The sequence below is a fragment of the Rhinichthys klamathensis genome, unplaced genomic scaffold (assembly GCF_029890125.1).
Source record: "Rhinichthys klamathensis goyatoka isolate OS25496 unplaced genomic scaffold, OSU_Roscu_1.1 h1tg000647l_1, whole genome shotgun sequence".
Taxonomy (NCBI): domain Eukaryota; kingdom Metazoa; phylum Chordata; class Actinopteri; order Cypriniformes; family Leuciscidae; genus Rhinichthys; species Rhinichthys klamathensis.
This window is the reverse complement of record NW_026607093.1, coordinates 268609-290854: the sequence shown is the minus strand read 5'-3', so window position 1 is coordinate 290854 and position 22246 is coordinate 268609. Positions and strand designations below refer to the sequence as shown.

The 22246-nt window shown below is 38.6% G+C and overlaps 1 pseudogene; it reads right to left on the bottom strand.

The window, feature by feature from the left end:
- The window catches only part of LOC130076418 (cilia- and flagella- associated protein 210-like), a 37732-nt pseudogene that overhangs the window by 14651 nt on the left and 835 nt on the right, over positions 1-22246 (bottom strand).

Below are 22246 nucleotides of genomic sequence, written 5' to 3'. Positions count from 1 at the left end.
TTTGCAAACGTAGCTGACGACGAGTAGGCTGGTCATGTCTTCAGTCAGTGTGATTGATAGTGCTAACTAGTTTTCCCCGTGACTGTCATTGACACCGTCAGGCTTACCGGGAGAGGGAGTGAGTTCTGGGCGGTGTCGTCCCATGGAAACTGTGGTGGAGAGCTTGTGTTGTAGGGAGGTGAGCGCGTTTTGGTTGCTGGTCGAGGACCTCACCCCGCGGCCAGCAGTTGTAACGTGCCTAACGCAGCATCCTGGATATAATGCCTGAATCCGTTTGTGCTACACATAGCATACTCACACTTCATGCAGGATAATGCTCCCCTTCAAGCCAGCACGCACGAGTATGTTCATGGTTTATGTTTACTTTACCTTTTTATTTTTTACACCGAGTCCTTTGAACAACAGCTATAGGTGACAGGAGATGTGTTGCATACACAATAAACATGCATCAGAGACGTTTCCAACCTACTAACAGAGTTTAAAACTTAAGAATCTTTCCTACTTATCCCTAGGCAATACCGCTACACTGCGTACAGGCAGGCTATACGCTGGCCTGGGCTTATGGAGTTTTAGGCAGGAGTATAAGAAGCCTCTCGTGTGGTTTCAACCATCAGACAACAATTCCAAAGTCGTGACCAGACCTATCAGGGCTTTCAATCGCCTCGTTTGGATGAAAATGTATAAAAATAATAATTGCTTATTCTGTTGTGATTGCCCAATTTGCCCTCAAAATGTTATAAAGTACACAGAACACATGAATTTCTATAAGAAAAAAAAAACTGTTTATTGGCATTGCTTGTAATGGTTACTAAACATTTACTGAACAAGGACAAAGATTACTGAACAAAGACACAGGTTGCAAGTAAACAAATCTATATAAAAAAAAGCCCACTGATGAAGGGCTAGACCTGAAACGTTTGCACATTGTTTCTTTTGCCTGCAATAGTGTGGTCCAGAGCCATAGAGAGAGAGAGTTGCGACACTCCCATAGACCGCCATAGGAACTTAAAAATGCGCAAGTAACGCGTGTCGTGGAGCAGCCAATAGTTCCAAACACTGATAGTTCCAGCATTGAACCCCATTCATTTTCAGTGCTTCCGAAGTACGCTCGCTGGTAAAATAATGAAATTACTGTATTTTTTTTTTTACTTTTACACACATTAGCCGACCTCTCGTGAATCTAGTCAGTATATTTTATGTAGCCAGTTTTAGTTAATGCTTATTTGGAAGATAATGGGTTACTTGCAGCTAGCTATAGCTCACATGACCAACTCTTCATTAAAGTTAGCTAACTTCTGGTAACCTGAAGTATATATTATATTATTTATAATATATATGCATGTATGTATGTTTGTACGCCTATGCATATATACACACATAACCCTAACCCATTTAAATAAATGAATTGTGTGTGTGTGTATATATATATATAGAGTTTATATTTACCGAACATTACTGCAAATTTGTACATGCACTTATATTTTTTGTTGGTTGTAATTCTGAACGGACCGCTTCTCCAGACCTCTTTGCGTGATCACGAAGGTAGGCTAATGGCGGAATCGGAATTTATAAGCAAGATCACGGGAATCAATAGCCTAAGAAAAAAAGTAATGATTTTGTGCAAAGTAAAACCAAAGCAACAGCACACAAAGAAAAAAAAAACATGCAGAATGCAGGAAACCACCACTAAATGAATACTTACAACTAAATCATTGGACTTGTCTGTGGAAAGAAAATAATGTGAAATTAGGTTCTTGTAGCGTGACTGCCGGGCTAGGTAGAGGCTGACGGCCTCCTCAGGAACCTGTTTGAAGGATTTGGCGATGGGGGCGGGTGCATCAGGACAAACTGGCGCTAACCTCTGGAAGAGCTGCAGGTGAATTGGTGTAGCTTTCCCGAAGGGCCTTCATTAATGATGTTGCATAACCTGCAGACATAATAATAATATTGTATAAAGATCATTGCCACTAATGGAAACACATGAAATTGTCCTGCATATGAATTATAGCAAACATAAACAGTAAACTGAATGTTACGAGATTGCCAGGGAGATTACAGTACAGTGGACCCTGATATGCGCTACTAAATGTTTTAAAAAATACATAAAAGAAATTCAGAACATATTTGATGATTTGAATGTTACTATTAAATGTTTACACCAATACTAGTGGTAATACATGTGGTAAAGTTACATAAACTCTACGAGGTAGTGAATTTACTGAGAGGTAGCTAAACTCTGAAGTGAGAAGTGGATAAACTGTTTCTGACATAATTTCAGCGGTGGGTAAACTGCGTTTAGCCTCCACTACAGCCCTGACGACACGGTCACGGTCAAATGTGAAAGAGAACCGTAGCAGTCTAACACAAAAAGCAAACACACGATTGCGAAAGCCGCTTAATGATCATCACCACTGATCCAAACACTAGCCATGAAGCTTTCATGACGATATGGACTTTTACTTCAGGGCAATTTTGTTTTGGCTCAAATTCGTGAATCACGAAAAATGCTCTTCTAATGTCAGAGTGATCGTCCTTGTAGTGGAGGCTGTGTCAAAGGGAACACGGTAGCTATACAAAATACACACAGAGCTTGCTAACACGCAGCTTGTAAACATTAACATTAGCATGAACTTACCGTGGCAATATCTCGCTTGCGGCAGACGGTGTCTCTCGACCTCGGGACAGGGCAAGCAGAGATGTTTGCATTCACAGACGGCACGGCGGTAGGAAGTAACTTAGCCATCCTCTCACTCTTTAAACTAAGTGAGACCATCTTGGCATCCCCTGCGTGGTAAATTAATCCTCCTCTTTGAAATGCGCGCTGCATATTCTCGAGTAGGCGGCGACAGAGCTAATTTAGCTGAAAAATCTGCTCGCCTAATCTTGACAAATTGCACCCAGTTTCGGAAGATCCCTTTGACCTTGGGGAAACAATGGACCCTATGTCCAGTTTTGATAAAGTTTTGCACCCGCCACAAACACAGTAATAAACCATTTTGTCTACTTATTATCTAGCTTACTCTTCTCTATCTCTAAGCTGTTATGCTATGCTATCTCTCACTATCTATCTATGTTATGCTTATGATATCTATCTATCTATCTCGATATATTTACTTATCTGACACTGTCACTCTTTCACTAGCTACCGTTAGCTACTAACGTTACTCGCGGGCTTTCGTCTGTTGTCCAACAGCGAGTACCTCATGTGACGTCATGCAATGCATTGTGGGAGAAATTAGAATCCTCGCTAGGCTATTGGTAAATGCTAACACATCACCGACTTTTCCGTATTATATTTCTTTTTTGTAATCCCCTACAACATAAAATACAATGGATAACTGTTTAAATGTTTATTACCAACTAGAAAACTGGCAAAAAAAAAAAAAAAAAAACCTGCACCATGGCCTTTAAGGTATATTTAATTTTAGTAAGCTTGTAGCAAGATCTTTGGCACTTAAGGGACTTGAAGCTGAGCAAAGAGACAGTACATCAATCAAATGAATATATAATTAATTTAATAGAGGCATGACTACTTATGTATTTACTACGGTTACAGGGGATATACAGTAGGTACTCAACCAGAATGCCTATTACCGCCGCGACTCGTGCCGCGGCAAATTCACCGCGGCAAAAATAAACTAGTCGCATTTCAAAGTTGTTCGCGAAATGACCACCAGGTGGCGCAAAGGGGCATTTAGCAAAACAGCCGCATTTTGAAACGTAAGTGCGGGGCTAATAAGTTGAAACTGCATGTTAAAGTAATAATTGTATTATTAATTAAAGACAGACAATTTGGTTAATGTTATTTAAACATACGATCATACAATTTATAGTATAGCCTGCATAGTAGTAGTAGCTAGGCTATAGACGTTTATTTGTACGAACTATTAGGCCTATATATCTCTGTAGGCTATCTGTTTAAGGTCTTGTAAAAAAACAAGAATGAGACTGATTGAATATGTAGAAAATAAAATAAAAATAAACAAACGAAACAGAATAGAACAAACTTTTAGAACAAAAAAAAGAATAAAAATAAAAATAATTTAGCCTAGGCTAACAGAGTCAGTTAAATTTAACGAAAGCAAAACGTAATTAAGTAAAAGTACATTCTAAACAGAATATAACAAACTTTTAGAGCAGAACATTTTATTAATCAAAAGTTAAAATAGGCCTATCTCGCAGTCAGTGAAAATAAATTAGGTGCAATGTCGCTAAACTTTTGAGGAATGAGAGGAGTGAAGATCGCTTCTCTCGTGTGCGCGCACACTGACTGCTGAACTACCGAACTTCTGGGCAATTGTCAGTGAGAAAAGTCGTGGTCGAGTGGTAGAACTTAGGTTTCAATCATTGAGATGATACGGGTTCAAATCCCGAATAAACACGGTATTTATAAAATACAATTTCCGTTTTACACAAATGAACAAATAGGCTATCAACAGATTGACTGAATTTATATCAATCTGTATAATAATTCCAATCGTAATTTTAAAAGAAGTTCTGTTAAAAAAATAGAAAAAAAAAAAAACTTCATGGGATTTTATATAGGCTATAGAAAGAGTTTTTAAAAACATGGTTGTGTAACAAGGTGCGATTTGCTGGTGGGGGATTCCCCCCTCCACAGTAATCAATGCTATAGCCTAATTCACCAATAGACCATTTCAAATATTTTTAAATATGCAACACGCACGTTTGAACAACAAACAATAGGCCTACAATCTGAACCGGCGCTTCTGCTCCTCTATTGAGAGATAACCTGCAGCGCGTTTCAGTGACGATCCTGGTTCCAGTGGCCTTGGCTTAATACATTCACCACGGCTTTTCAAAATGTCACAAAGCGTTTTGAGATGTTTTTGAACGAAATATTGAAGTTTATAATTAAGTGTTTTGGCACACATTATTCTAAAATCGGGTTTTATTCTGGCATGTTGGATTAGAGGTCGACAAACGCGGCGGCGCTTTCACTTGAATTTATTTTTTCTCATAAGAGCTAAAAAACTTAAAAGGCTATAGCCTACTCCGTAATTTTCGGTCATACAGATAAAATATCATCTTTTAAAACTGTAAAAGGTCTACAATAGGCTAACGATCAAACGTTTTCTCGCTCGTGTGAGCGAACACACACTGGAGAAACAAACGTTTGGGCTTTTCAGTGAGTAAATTCATGGCCGAGTGGTAGAACTTGCGGTTTGATCATTAAGATGACACGGGTTCAAATCTCGAACAATCTTGGACTTTTGTAAATTTTATATTAGCCTATTAATGCATTTTATATCCTATTAGTAATGCAGAGAGATTTGTCTAGTTCTAAAACTCTGTTACACCATAGCCTATAGTTTTTGCTTATAGGCTATTTATCAAATAAAATTCCATGCATTTCCATTTTACATTGGAACATATAGTATCCACCAGAATGACTTTACATCTATATAATAATACCAGTCGTCATTTCAAAAGCAGTTCTGTAAAAAAATAAATATATATAGCCTACTATATATATATTTTTGGATTCCCTACATGGAGTTTTTAAAACATGGTTTTAAGCGATTTGGGGGGGATCTCCTTCTGGTCTAAACATCCCTGCTTCTGCTGAATTATTTGAATCCCCCACCCCCTTCCTCCACAGTAATCAATGCTAATAGGCTACTTCACCAATAGACCATATACAAATTACAATATATAAAATAAAGATATGCAACAGGCACGTTTAAACGACAAACAATAAAATCAAAACCAGCGTTTCAGTTCGACAAACGCGGCGGTGCTTTCACTTGGATTTATTTTTCTCATAACAGCTAAAATAAGTTAATAGGCTACTCCGTATTTTTTTGCCTACATCGTTCAAAACTGTAAACTTTTATTCATATTAGGCTAACAACTAAATTTTAGCTGTCGTCTCCGTCTCTCGTCTCTGTCTCCGGGAACTGCGCGTCACAAAAATGAACCGAAAGCCACTTGCCTCAGCTCAGTCACGATAAGAAATCGGCTATAGGCTATCTAAAGCATTTAAATGTCTAAATGTTATCTGATTATGTAATCCATCTGAAACTGAGAGGTACAGAGGATCTACTTAAACATGCTATGTGAGCGCTTCCCAATGAGGAAAGGACAAGGCAAGGGGGAAAATCTCGCTCTAATTAATAGGCTAAATCGCCCTGAAATAAAATGTAAAAACAGATCAAATAATTTATTTGTCGAAATGTTTCTGTTAAGTTCATAATTATTCTATAAATGTTATTTAGTTTAACAGCAGGACCACTGTGGTTCGAGATTTATTTGAATAAAAAAGAAAAAGAAAAACGTATTGAAATTGAACAAATTATTGAAATGATATATTTAGTAATAAGTTTCATGACAGAAATATCACTACATGTAGCTTACATTATTTAATTCCTTCATTATCAACACTTTAATAGCCTAATGCCTCAATAGCGGTTTAAGTGTGAATTGCGACTTCTCTTTAAGTCAGTCTCAGACTCAGAGAGCCTGTGGGGGTTTGGAGGGACAGTGGCTTTATCGTGCGCATGGACAAAAGGTGTTAATGTTCGTCTTTCATATGGAGATGTCGGATAGCCAGCCCGATGAGCAGGCAAAGGCACAATTCTTTTAAGGATACATCTCTCGATGTGTCCAATGCCCTATATTTTAATTAATTATAAATAGGCCTATAATTGTAGTTAATTTTTTTGTATTTAAAGTTTTTTCACACAAAATTTAAATTAAAGTGTTCAATCTAGTTGTTTCAACTGGTTTTGTAGAGTTTTAGAATGTTTGCAGTGTGTATGAATGATTGTCAACAATCTGGCATCATCAAAACATGAACTGTTGACGAAACGCGTTCATGCCACAACAGATACAGAGCTCTTTAATTCGCGATCAACCTCGTTTTATTGTAAGGTGAATTCAACAAGGCATGCTGTGTCATTGAAGTAACAAAGGCTAAATAATTTGTTACAGTTTTTTTGGAGGGAGGGAGACAAAATTAACTTGCCAAAAAGAGATCCAGCGCGAGAGAGAGGCAAAGAAAAACGCATGTTCTTAATTTATGTCGCTTAGGACTATTATCGTTTTGTACTGTTTTAATTGTTTAATTTAGCTGCAATTTCTTTGGCAATACAGATTTAAAATGTTGCAAGAATAAGATGCTGTGTTTCTTATTTTGCATCGCAAAGGAAATAAACTCTAAACTCAATGCAACCCTGTTTAAATGAATAAATTGTTCCGACACTTATGGGGTTTCAAACTTTTAGTGTTTTACATTTTCATTTGTTTTTATATTGAAAGCAATACTATTTAGTATTATTTTGTTATTTTGTGTAGCCAAGTCAACAAAATCAGTCTTTTCTGATTTGTTCAATGTTTTAAAAAAGTTCTTCCGTTGCTATGGCCGGGTAGCCTATCAGTGTTATCTTAATTTCATGACTGATTGACAAAACAATAATTTAGCAGATTAAAGACGAGCTTCATTATTTTCATTTTCTGACGCGATCAGCTAATCTTCCCTCATCAGTTTTGTCATGCAGCGGCTCTACTGGAATGTAGCAAATTCATGTTGTAATGTGCCATTAATAATATTAAACAAAACGCTTGACTTTAAATAAATAAACAGTTAATGAACTCACTAATAAACAATTATCCATGTGTAAGCATTAAGAACGGTAACAAATAAACGAAGTCGGCCAACAGCATACGCTATAGTGAGATTCGATCTCGGATCGCTTAAAGCTCCGTGAGGTTCATGTTGTTGCGTTAACCACTGAGCTAGACCTACCGTCTGAATGCTATTAAATTTTGTATTCCAAAGCCTCAGGTATAGCCTAATATGTTTCTGTTGCAATGTTTTATGTTGAAATGTTTTCACTATTTATTCAATTTAATTTCAGTAGTGTGATAATGAATTCGTTTATACAATGTTTCACTTGAATTCATCAGTTACTTACGAGCTTTCAATGGCTGCGCGGCACTGCGGCGATTACGCAAGGCGATTACGCAATAGAGAGAATAAACTGACACTTTTCACAGTCTGTGATTGTAGCGCCTCTTAGCGGTAAAAGGCAGGAAATACACACCCGAATCTTCTGCGGCGGTAAAAGTATTATTCTGGTTGAGTACCCTCTGTATGTATTTACAAACATAATAAACAAACAAAACACGATAATAAGACATCAATGAACGAGAAATGCGTAAAGTTTGGACAATGGATAACTTACAGGCGTGAGCGAGTAAGAGGGAGAGAGAGAGGGAGGGGGAGAGAGAGAGAACATTAGCAGAATTCCTCCTAAGACATTCCCCTCTCTGATTACAAGACAAAACATAATCTTAAAGCTTCTTAGAAGCTCTATAAAGAGATTATACTTGCACAAGTTATGTTATGGTCTCTCTGTGTCGAGGCATTCCTGTACGGCCCTGTCTGGCCGCGTGAGCTGAGTCCTTTGTGTGTAAGGAAGCGTCACGTGGGTTGCTTGGCGCGCGTGTTGAACGGAGGTTCAAAGTCTTAGGGGTAACATTACCAAAGGGAAATAGTTCGGCTAAATTCGTTTCACTTCGTGGAAGTGAACTGAGTCAACTACGGAAAACAAAACTTTGACTAACAAAAAAGAAATAAAGATCTCTACGGGGAAATCACGCGGAGTTAACGTTACATCTTTGCATGGCTGGCGAAGAAGCGCGTGTGCATCTCTCGGTCCGTCGCGTCACGTGCGCGTGTTTCTCCTTCATAGCGAGGCGCGCTCGTTTTTAAAGGCTTGTAGTTGGATTTGCTGAAGAGATTTGTCACGCGGTGTTGCTTTCACTTCGTGGAAGTAAACACTGAGACTAATCTAAAACTGACAAACACAAACTAAACTAGAAACAAATTAAAGAAAGGCGAAGAGCTCGCCTGGTGGCGAGATGTTACATTATGACACGAGGACAAGCGAAGGAAGAGGGAGTTAAGCCTGCGGTTTGTCCTTTTGAAGACCTGACATTTCCGCCTTCTTTTGGAAGAGGGTCCAATCAGGAGCTGTCCCTTTGGAGGGAGATTTTATGACCCTTTGTGTTATAACCAGGCATTTAAATCTCTAGTTTCATTGGGTGTTCAAGAGAAGAATCTTCACAATTCTTATAATACTAATGTGTCACAAAGTTTAGCAAAATGTAATGTCAATTAACAAATGGGGAACGAAGATTGGAGTTTATCGAGACCAAACTTGCCACAAATGGATTTGGTTAAACCTTAGTTGGCAAAGTTTGAAACATTATCCCATTAGAGTTGTTGAGAAACATAGACCAAACCACAGAAAGGCAACTCATGAAATAGGGAACTTAGATACATTTGTTCATACAATTCTCAAGGGGATATATAATAGAATATATCCATGAATGCAGAATTCATTTCTCCTTCTTAGTTAAATCCAGAGAGAGTGAGACACAACAATTCTGGGGATTGACAGTTATATGTAAAATGCATAATGATAAAGTCACAGTTATTCCAATGTAACCCGGACAACAAACACATATAAAACACATTGAATATATCTGGTTAAATGTCTTTTAAAAAGAGAAGTTTCTTTCTCTTGAGCATCAAATTCCAAGTCAGTCATAAAAATGTCTCGTAACTGGACACCACGCTCTGTCCTGAGCGGGCTTCACTTGTGGGGGATGCGTGTGTGTGTGTGTGTGTGTGTGTGTGTGTGTGTGTGTGTGTGTGTGTGTGTGTGTGTGTGTGTGTGTGTGTGTGTGTGTGTGTGTAAATTTACATTCCAGGCTTTTTGGGTCTTTAGCAGGATGTACTTAGTTATTCAGATTCACCCTCGCCCAGTCCTTACAAGTGTGAATGTTGTCCAACAACCGGCTTACACGAAAAGCATTCATTCTTTTTCTCTTCACTTCTCGATTCTGGCGCTCTTTGATGGCCTGTTCCCTCAGATGAAGATCTCGGAGTTGCTTCATCTCTTCAGCCTCCCTTCTCCTCTCCTGCTCCTTCTTCATGTCATGCTCCTTAACCCTAATAAAGGAGGAAACGTCAGACACATTGACACATTAAGGTGATTCCCAGCTAACAGGGAATGTTCTCAGAACTTTAGATACGGTTCTCTCAAAGTTACGAACAAACGTTCTTCTAGTAACATTATGTTTGTTCAAAGTTATCTGGTCTTTAATCATGTTCTCAAATCATTAACACAAAACAGAACTTATACTTCTGTTATATTTATATTCTGTTATATTATATATATACTTCTTCTTATACTTCTGTTATAATTCGTGGAGTGTTTTTTTTTACAGAAAAAGTAACAACATTAACCCTCTGGGGACCAGAAACGTGCCGGCGCGTTTTGCTAGTTTTTTCACATAGCAGAAAAATAGACTTAAAGTACTACCATCATTTCTGTTCATAGGCCTATAGAGTTAAGAAATATGAGAAAATAATCTGTTAAATGTCTACTTTTTTATGTGCCCACATACAATCGAAATAAAATATTGTGCTTTTGTTAAATAAAGAAAATAAACAGGGTGTGCGTTCTGCCTCTCAGTCACCGTGAACTTTTTTTCTGGAGCACGTCTCTAAACATAAAAAAACCCCAGCAAATACTATTCACCCAGCCATAAGCAATATATCTTTTAAATCATTTGAGTTTGTACTTTTAAATGATCCGATTCAAAACTAAAATTAATATTCTCCGTTTATGTCATCTATATAAAAAGAGAGACGTGTCAGCCCGTCTCATTACCGTTCTCTCAGCTGATTATCTCTGTGACACGCCCACGGAGAGCACGCGCTATTCAAACGCAAATATGTGAAGCAACACATTGAGACGCGTTAACGCCCATAAACTCTGAAAACACACATTATTTTTTAGTCAGATTAATCTACTGTCGTCTTGCACGGCTATATGAGGAACAATCCTGGGACAATTTACCACAGAACAAGTGCTGGTTTATTTTCACTTCGAGGAGCAACAGATTCAGCTGAGAAGTAAGTGTTTTATGCAAGTGCTTTGTTCTAATCGCGATATAGAATAACGTTAGTGTCTGTAAACGGAAAAATAGCATACTGTTTAAATGTAAATCATGTTTGTGTGTGTGTGTGTGTGTGTGTGTGTGTGTGTGTGTGTGTGTGTGTGTGTGTGTGTGTGTGTGTGTGTGTGAATGAATGAATGAATGAACGCACAGATACTTACTGTTAAAGACTCTAAAATAGACATCAAATAAGCTTTTGTTAGGAGTTTCTGCTCATATGTTAAATATATAGTATGTTTTGTCAATAAACTAATCAACTAAGATGTTATAGTGTTTGTTCAAGCTATATCAAAATAATGAATCCTCAACTTTGAAATATGTATGATCAAACTAAGACATTTATGGAAAAAGACAATTTTCTTTTCAAGATGTTTTCAACTCTAACTTTGAACTGAAAAAAAAACATGTCTATATGGTGAAGGGTGTGTGATAGAAGTGTCCAGACGTATGCACCCTGTATTTTCCTTATATAAATCCAAACAATCTAAAAGCCATTCTTTTTTAAATCTCCTCATTCTTTGTGCAAGGCTCCTGTAATGATATGGCCTGATAGCACCTAATAGGGCCATTTTATGGGAGGGTCTTTGTCTTTCTCAGGTGTGAAATGCCATACATATTAATGAGAGATCATGCCTCCACGCATAAAGCTTTCTCAAACAAAACACGTCATTAAAAATGTAAAATACTTTATTGACTTATCTGAATGAGTAGTCAGGATGATTCTCACATAGTTTTGGAGCAAATATTCTAGACTATGTGATACAATTTTCAAAAGTCTTGTGAAGAAATAATCAATATGTGTTTTGTGGTCTTATTTCAGCAACTTTCATTTTTATTTTTTTCAATAACCTCGCATAAACATTGTTCTCTTAAAAATACAAACATGTACATACATGTTGCTCACTTATCATGGTAGTCCCGTCTGTGCTATATAGAGTGAATTTAAACCTTTGCCATTAACATGTTTATAAATAACTGAAAAAAGCACAAATGTCAGTGCATGTCAAAACATCCCAAGGGCCCCAAAAACACTCTGATCCCCAGAGGGTTAACATAACACTACTTTCCATTAAACTAACTAAGTACATTCAGAAATAACATTTATATCTTAATTGGAACGTTATCAAAAAGTCATTAGAGCATATTTGTGTTAGCTGTGTATGCACTGAAGCATAAATGCACTTTAATTTCTCCTTACTGTAGTTTCAAGCACTCAGAAATGGCCAGTTGGTCTCGTTTTCTCTGCAGTGCTTTCTGTCGCTCCTGCTGGACCGCCTGCTCTTCTCTGCCAGACTGATCTCATGAAATGGCGTATGTATGACACGCCAATTCGTATTTCCATTTTTGGCGTGCTATCAACACGCATAATCGCTTTTCAGCGTGTTTATCAACGCCTTTGACTTAACGTTATATTACTGTATTATGTATATATAAATATATGACCTACCCCAACCCCGTCCCTAAACCTACCCGTCACTGGGGTTAATACCATTTATGAGTTTTCTCCTACCATCCTAGGAAAAGAAATATCGCTCCACAGATGTAGATATAGATTTTGCTTCGTTTCGCTCGGACATTTAACGGCGTACACATACACGCGGAATCACTCGGACATTTAACGGCGTACACATACACGCAAAAGATTTCGGCGTGGACATACACGCGGATATCTCAAAATGCGTATAGATAACACGCCACTTGAATTGAAAGTGGCGTGTATGTTTACGCAAAGTCATGATGTCAGCCATTCGGGCCAAGATCTCTCTGTCCACGGCTCTGCTGGCGTTCTGCCTCATGCGCTTGAGCTCGATCTGAGCCTCTCTTTCCTTCAGGACCTCCGCCAGCCTCAGAGCGCTCTAGAACAACAAGAGGATCGTTTCTACTAACATTTCACCACAGAAAAACAGTTGCATTTAATATTCAACAATATCATAGATCTGCCTTAAGGTGGACGATGATCCAATTTTTTATTATTATTTTCATGTTATCACTGTGAAGCTGCTTTGATACAATCTGTATTGTAAAAAGCGCTATATAAATAAAGGTGACTTGACTTGACTTGTGGTCTAATAAGGTAAGACACACACATGGAGGCCTTTGACTCTGTCAGTCTGGTGGTGCTGCTGGGTTTTAGTTTTTTCAATAGCCTCCTTTCTTTTCTGGGCCTGTTATCTTGCTTCTTCCAAGTAGATACGTTTCTTCTCCTCCTCTTTCATCGCCTCTCGAATGGATTTCGCCTCCAGTTTTTTTCCATCGTTTTCCCTGTAAGGACAAAATCAGATTAGTTTGTTGTACTTTGTTACTGTAAACATCAAGTCTCATATTATAACCCTCAGAGACCAAGGTATTCTTTTATTTATTTATTTTTAATGAAGAAAAACTAAAATATCACATCAAGATGACATTCAAATTACAATTTAACATTACCAAATTGTAACAAACTTAGTATTATAATAGGGGCACAGACGGCGGGGCGGCAGTGGCTCAGTGGTTCATGTTGGTTGTCTACAAACCGGAAGGTTGGTGGCTCAATCCTCGGTTCCACCTGACCAAGTGTCGAGGTGTCCATGAGCAAGACACCTAACCCCAGCTGCTCCCGACGAGCTGGATGGCGCCTTGCATGGCTGCCGTCGTCCGTCGGTGTATGAATGAGTGAGTGAATGGGTGAATGTGAGGCAAATTGTAAAGCGCTTTGGTGGCCATTGGGTCTGTGAAAGCGCTATATAAATGCAGTCCATTTACAGACACAAAAAGAAAATTAGACAGCGAGAAGTCTAAATAAGGCTATATAAAAACAATAAAAGTGTCTGACAGGTTCTATAGACAGACGTCTTTAATAACCATAGTAATAATAATTTATAATTTAAATAAATTATTCTTATTTCTTAATAAAGACTCATAAAAAGGCCTATTTTCTTCCTTAAAAGTGATTAGGTCATTAAAAAGTATGATGTTTACGCATATATAGTTTTAGGCTAAATTTGGGGGTTTTCAAGCAAGTATTATTGCTCAGTCAGTGAGACTAATGCTTTCTGTACACCTAAATACTTTGAAAAGATTTAGAAAAGACTTTATAAGATTATCAGCTCACATCTAAAGATTTTGGGTTCAGTGTTTTTAGTCTCAGACTAAAGATTTTACATACACTGAATCTTGTAGTGACACTATTTACAAGACTACAACAAGATTATTTTAGCTTTTTATTCCCACCAAATTCCTCCCATCATGCTCAGCAGTGATTTAACAAAAATGGAGGAGAAGCAGCTACAGTTAGCTATCATTAAATAATAATAATAATAAATTATCATTATTAAATTATATAAAGGCAACCATACAGTCATGTGAAAAAATAGGACACCATGAAAGCCTGTCTATTTTTCAACATACGGACATGTAATAACATAACAATACTGAAGGACCCAGTGATTTATATAAACTATTTAAAAATAAGAAAGTCCTTTTTAAGACTCTCTGTGAACTGTAATTTTAAAAGAATGCAATTTTTGAGGAGGAATAAATTAGGACACCCCCCATATATTTCCCCCACACTGCTTATGAGTGTGGAAAAGGATTTTAAAAGATATCAAAGGACTTTGACACCAGCCATTCCACCATTTTACCTCACTGAATTAATTTCAACAAAGGGGGGTATCACTAGTTATTAGGGGTCCTAATTTTTTCCTCCATTAAAATAGGCATTTTTATGCATATTTTTTGTTTGATGAGTAAAAATATGTTAATTTATATTGTTTAATTACAATAAATCACTTTCTTTTCCAGGAATAAAAAAAATCAAATTTGACATTATGTGAACATTTCTTAACTCTTTCCCCGCCAAACACGAAATTTTCCGGGTTTTATAAAAAAACGCTTCCCCGCCAAACACGGAATTTTCCGGGTATCCGTGTTTTAGGTGGTATACGGTAAGGAAGACCCACGCGCATGTTTTGAAAGAGTACACAACTCAAAGATCAAAGCAACAGACTGCGATCGTCTCTAACGTGAAGAAGTGGAGTAGTGAGAATGTAGCTCAAAATATCAGACAGACAAATGCAGAGGTATACGGCTGATCAAGTGCTGGAGGTGTTGATGGACTCGGAGTCCGATCACTCTTTATTTGATCATTCTGAATCTGATCGGGACGAAGTAGTCAGTGAGAGAGATGCACATGTTGTCACAGAAAGTTCTAGCCATGGACGTGCCGCAGATAGATCGTTCACCCGTCGATTTGGACGAAGACAAAGTTCACCTGTGTGTCGAAGATTGGACAGTGACAATTCAGACTGTGACATTACAGACTGTGATACTTCGGACAGTGAGTGGACGCATTCAAGGTCAAGATCTAATTCGTCGTTCCAAGGTGCCAGAACGCATAGAGGTAAGACAAGATAAGAAAATATCTGAGAAAGTGTTATATCTTTATGGGATATATATATATATATATATAACACTATAATATTTGTGTGTGAGTGTGCATGCATTTATGTGTGGCTGTGTCTGTAAATATGAGCGTGTAATGGCCCAATTGTTTCTCTCTTTGTGCACATTTAACACATTGTAATATATGTTTATATATATATATGTGTGTGTATCTAGGTCTGTTTATTGAAAGTAATTCCAATTATTTATATCATTATTCACAGGTAGAACACAGCGAGGCAGAGGCAGAACGCATAGAGGTAAGAAAACAAAATATCTGAGAAAGTGTTATATCTTTATGGGATAAAATATATATATATATATATATAAACACTATAATATTTGTGTGTGAGTGTGCATGCATTTATGTGTGGCTGTGTCTGTAAATATGAGCGTATAATGGCCAAATTGTATCTCTCTTTGTGCACATTTACCACATTGTAATATGTATTTATATATGTGTGTGTGTATCTAGGTCTGTTTATTGAAAGTAATTCCAATTACTCATATAATTATTTACAGGTAGAACACAGCGAGGCAGAGGCCTGATGCGTCAAGTACATCAACACGGTGCTGCTGGTGACCAAACAAGGGCCACTGTGAACCATCCTGATCCAGCTGAAGATGATGAACCTGATGATCCTGAGTGGCATGAAATTAACTGGCAGCCAAAAAACATTCCCTTCACTGAGAATCCTGGGCCTATCGGTGATGCTGCTGCTCTTGAGTCAGAACAACCTGTAGACTTTACTGAGTTGTTCATTTCTAATGTACTGATTCAGAACATTGTTGATCAGACCAACCTGTATGCAGATCAGTGTATTCAGGCTATGGATGACACTTCACAACATGCTAGATATCATGCATGGAAGCCTGTCACAGTTTCAGAAATGAAAACTTTCATGGGGCTCCTTTTTCTCACTGGTATCATTCATAAGCCTGAACTTGATATGTATTGGTGTACAGATGACATGTTAGCTACCCCCTACTTCAACAAGGTCATGCCTCGCAACAGGTTTGAAATCATATGGAGATTTCTTCACTTCAATGATAATACAACAAGGCCAGACAATTGTACTGACAGACTGTACAAAATCCGCCCTGTCTTGGATCACCTTGTGTCCAAATTCCGCGAAATGTATCAGCCCAAGTCAAACATTTGCATTGATGAGGGGATGTTTCTGTGGCGTGGGCGCCTAGCTTTCAGGGTGTACAATCCCCATAAACCCATCAAATATGGAGTAAAATCCTACATCTTGTGCGATTCTGATACAGGGTACTGTTTTAACATGAAGCCCTATTGTGGGGAAAGCGCTGCCCTGGGAGACACGGTTGTCTCTCTTCTTGATCGCCTAGTAGGTCACGGCTACAGATTGTTTATGGACAACTTATACAACTCTGTACGACTGTGTAAGCGCCTACTTGATATGAAAACCCATGTACGTGGTACAATTAGGAAAAACAGAGGTGAACAGACCAAAACATTGTGTACTACCCTTTTATCAGGAAGTCACACAAGTGGACGAAGAAATTTGTCATGTATCTGTTTCAGATCAGTTTGTTCAACGCTTTTGTCATTTACAAAGCGAAAAACCCACAGGGTAATTGTAACACTCTTCTCTCATTCATCCAGAGTGTTATAAAATCATGGACCAGCCAACAGTATGCTGGTGGTGGGGAGGAAAGTGTTGAGCCCCCAACTGAAAACACTCCAAGAGCACCATACAACACTGACCCAACCAACCGGCTGAATGTCAGTTTTGCTGTTCATGAACTTGTTCCAATCCTGCCCACTCCCAAAAAGCAACACCCAACCAGAGGATGCAGAGTTTGTGTACGTAAGGGGTTGCGGAAGGAGACCTCGTTCTACTGCAAAAGTTGTGGTGTCCCCTTACATCCTGGGAAATGTTACTCCGTGTACCACTCAAAAGCAAATTACACTGCCTAAATTTGATATATTTTACATTTATTTATAAATTTAATTTATTTTGAAAGGTTTTATATATGAAGGAAACGACATCTGAATGTATTCTGCTTGAAAATGCACTTGTTTGATAAAAATGCCTTTTTCTCAGCTTTTTGTCAAAAATGTTGTGTTTTTGACAAAACCCATGGGCGTAGTAAGCAAAAAAAAGTGGGTGGGTCCTCCCCCAGAAAAAATGTACTAATGCCATTTCATGTATTCTGATGCCTTTTAATTAAACAAGTAAACTAAACTCGCCTCCACGTCGTGCATTAAATGCACAGCTATCCGTGGATTATCCCGCTGCTGATACCATGGTCATTTGCCAGCATTGACAACTTAAAGCTGTTATTGATGTTTGCAGCGCAATATTTGACTGGACGGGTACAACGGGCGGTTATTTTCGTGAGTTGCGGCTCGTTGAGAAATATAATGTAGCGATTCAGCGGAAATGGAGTTTAATTCATTAGGGCATTCCTCAAGTGTAATGGATTTCACTGACAGCGCTCTAGAAAGCGAACAGACATATGCACTGAATGTAAAAGTGAGTGGGTCCAATATCATTGGTCTTAAAAAGTGGGTGGGTCTTGTCCCACCCATATACAATGGTTCCGACGCCCATGACAAAACCTACCTCTGTTCAAGTGGCAATAAAAAAAGAACAAATGAAGATAAAATAAAATCGTTTTTTTGTTTAAAAGCAGAGGCTCAGATCTTTATTTTGATATATAGCATCTTCATATATTTGTCACGAGTCTATGATGGAGGACTCAAATGCAGAAATGTGTTAACAGGTTTTATTGAAAGACAGTAGACAAGACGAGAGATGGTGGTGGGTGAGGAGGTGAATAGTCCAAACAGTAGGCAGGGATGAGGCACAAAGACAGGCAGGCTGAGAGAGCGCTGAATCCAACCCAGGATGATAGTAGGAGGGAGGGTTAGTGATGTGACATTTGAACCGAGGCATCGGAGCTTGTGTCGAGAAAAAATGGGCGTGCCAGATGAAGCCGCGATTCGAGGCTTGTGTTGTTAACGTGAAAATCACGTGACTGATGACAAACGAGGCCTCGGTTTGTGTGGATACGTCATCGGTTCGGTCTGAGTGTCGCTTCCGGATAAAGGGGTTCGAAACTCGCGCCACCTTGTGGGTGTTGTCAGGGGTAGTAGAAGCTAGAAGCAGTTGTAGTGTCAGAGAGTCAGAGATCTCTCATTGTTGTTATTGTGTCATATACGTGTTAGGGCTGTATATTATTACATTATATCAGGTTAGAATAGTTATTATTAATAATAATTGTTATTATTAATTATAGAAGCTATATTATAGTCTTGTTATATTAATTAGATAAGATTATTTGGATTGCTTTGTATTTTTGGTAGCTTAGATTTTTGGATCTGGACTGCTTTTTCATTTGGATTGCCCTTTTGGATTTGTTTGCTTTTTATGACATCTTCCTTTATCCTGGTAATGGAGCCAGCAAGAAAGAGGAGATCCTCCCCTGTCTGGGCTCAACAGAAGCATCAGTATCTTCATTTATACCCGCTGGCACTGACATTTTATGTTCCCCTGCATCCTCTGTTCCTTGTGAAAGGATATTTTTCCAAGGCTGGAGAGGTTTTGTCCAAGAAGAGGAATTGTCTAAACCCCAACACACTTCCAAAAAATTCATTTTCTCAATAAAAATCTATTGCAATCCTTCCTTCATCCACCCCAAACTGTGGTGTTTACAGCAGTTTACTTTATTACACTCCCTCGAGTCCCTCCACCATAAGCACTGCACTCAACACAGTCCCTTTTGTTGTTCATACTGTCACTATCCATTTTTTTTTTTTGAATAAATTAATTAACTGTGTGTGTGACAGTTGTCTCTGTACAAGTAAATGCAGACAGAGAAAGATACACGTTTTATTTCATACCCAGGCAATGGACAAATGTCTGCACAGATCTCTTTATTATTGCAAATGAAAGGTTACAGAGAAATTAACAGTGAGAAGAAGATAAATAAATAAAACAGAGCGGGAGGGGGTGGGTCATTGGTTCAGAATGAATTAATTTGCCTGCTATTTCTTTGCACAGTAGCTAGGTGTCACTAGTGAGCAATGCTGAATGAAGCTTCGAGTAATGAACCTTTGGGTGAAGCAATGGGCTGCGAGGTCTCAGTGGTTCAGGAAGCCTCATTTTGCCATCACTAGGGAGGGTAGACACAGAAGGCACGCAAGAGACTGTCTTGCTGCTTGGCTGATGGTATAAGCGGCCAGGGAAGCTCAGCTTGGAGGACAAACTAGGGAAGACAAAAGACACAGAAAGCACAAGAAACAACGAGACTAGACGAGGAGATTTAAGTTAGCTCTGACTAGAAATTACTAGACTGTCAAACAAACAATGTAGCACAACGTCTATACAGAAGAACAACATCTAACGAACTGGCAACACATGAGGGCAAGAGAACACATATAAAGGGTGTAGTGATAATCAGATAGGTAATCGAGCCAGCTCTGGTATGGGGAGTGAATTAACTAGATTCTAATTTAGTTAAGTTCCCCTTAACTTCCATTCGTGAAACAAAGGGGATAGTGTTTTGAATTGATTAAATCATTGACTCTGACTCGCACATGCAGCATCTTTCTCTAATGAATGAACAACGGAATGCTTTGCTTACGAGTTGAGTCAGCTCTGGACATGTGACTCGAGATGAGATCACGAGTCCGGCCGAAGACCATGCGACCCCTTAGGGTCTCCTTGGTTTGACCACCTCACAACAGAGCATTGTGCAATGAGTAAGTCAATTCACAATGCTGCCTGAGTGCTGACAGACAATTGCCCATTCCACACACACAGACACACCACGGATGGACAGATGCACGCCACACATACAGATGCACGAACACAGACGTCTTTGTGCATAACTTAGGATAAGAATGTCCTATAAATGTATATAACACAGAAATTGTATCCAACCTTCCTGTACGCATGCATATCTTATTAGCTTTGCTTTATAATAGAAGTGTGGTTTGCTAGTGTATAGCTCTGAAGTCTAAGAGTTCATCAAAAGAATGTTCCAACACACAAACACCAGCCATGGAACTTTTCAGAGAAAAGTACCTCTACATGTTTTAAATGTATTCATTTTTGTGCTTAGATGTCGTCACATGCCATACTGGAAGTACTGACAATTTTATTGTGTGTTAAGCAAACTTTAAAGATGCTTGTAATTCTGCATATGAATGTAACTCTATATTCCGATAATCTTCATGTGACGTGTCTGATATGTCTGTAATTCGCTCAATCTAACGGAGCCGAATTCCGATAGCATGATGAAGTAAGGTGCATTATTTTACACATTTCATACTTCAGGAGCCAAACGGCTCAAATACAATCTCCTCATGAAGTGGGCATCCCCCACAGGACAAAGAGAACTGTGTCCGCTTCAGATCCGCGGACGGTCATGTGTGGTTCGCGCAAACAGAGGCGTGAACCCTCCTCTCCATAAGAGACACAGAAGTTTCTTTCGGAGAACACGAGAGCTTTTTCCTGTGAGAGGTTTCTGGATCCATGGCCCCCTTAGGGGGGGCTTTCTCCGTTTTCTTTAATCTTTCTTTATTTTCGTCTTCGGACTTTTCTTACGTTTAGTTTCAGTGAAATGAACGTAATCGGCAACTTCAACCTGAAGGAGACTCTTTGAATCTGCAGTGACCACGCTCGCCCGGAAAGGCTGAGAAAGCACGCACCCGCTCCTAAGGACACACACGCAAGACACAGTTTTCCTCAGCAACACCAGGAGAACCAAAGACCTTTAAGCCTTCCTTCAAACTAACGCGCTTTGCCCGCTCTGAAAGACCACGTGAACGCGTGACGCAAGGACAGAGACACAGACACATGCTTTCTTCACATCACGCCAGAGAGCGTTACCTGTGCAAGTAACCGTTTACCATTCTTTCAAGGTTTAAGATCTGTTGAGTCTTGTTCTAACTCAGAGGTTCTGTGTCTGTGATGAATTTTGCCAAACCAGAAGATCTCTCATCTTCTTTCTCTCTCTCTCCCTCCCCATCTTTCTCCCTCGCAATCTCTCTCTCTCTCACTCCTGTTTGTTACTCGTCTGTATCGTTAGTTTTACTGTTTAACTGTACATACATGTATCCTGTGTTCAAATGTAGAATTCTGTATCCGTAGTTTCAATTATTAAAACCATATTCTTGATTGATCCTGAAGTGCTCATTTACAAGTCAATGAAATGAATATATCATAGCTACAAAGCTTTACAAGTTGTTACTATATCAGTAACGTAAATTTTATAAACACGAGAAAAATTAATGTTCACGGCCGGAACATTGAGATTTCTTGGAGTTTATAAAAAGGGATAACTTTGTTGAGAAGTTGGTAAGTTAATCTTACGGCTGTTTGCTGGACAAACCGATTGTTTGATAAACTAAATTAATTCCCTTAAAGTTGTCTCATATAATCGATCTGTAATGAGACCATTGATATATGAATGAGGAATTATAATTCGTTATGATTTACCATTCATATATACAATCGATCTATTTTCAATTTCGATAATTTAACTGTAATATGCAATATATTAATCATATTCATGATTAATTATTAAAATTCCCTATGCATAATTTGAGCTAATTAAGGCACATCTCGATGTGGCTACAAGGGAGCTAAGAACAAGAGGAACAGGTGAGCACACTCAGACAAGGAACAGGTGACAACACTCAGACAAAAGAGGACTCAACTAGACAAGAGGGTGTGGTACAGGGAAACAAGGAGGCAGGAACAGAGGAGCACATGGCCAACACAAACAAAACCATATGTTAAAGCACAACACAAACATAGAGACATGAAACAAAGACAACACAGACAAAGCT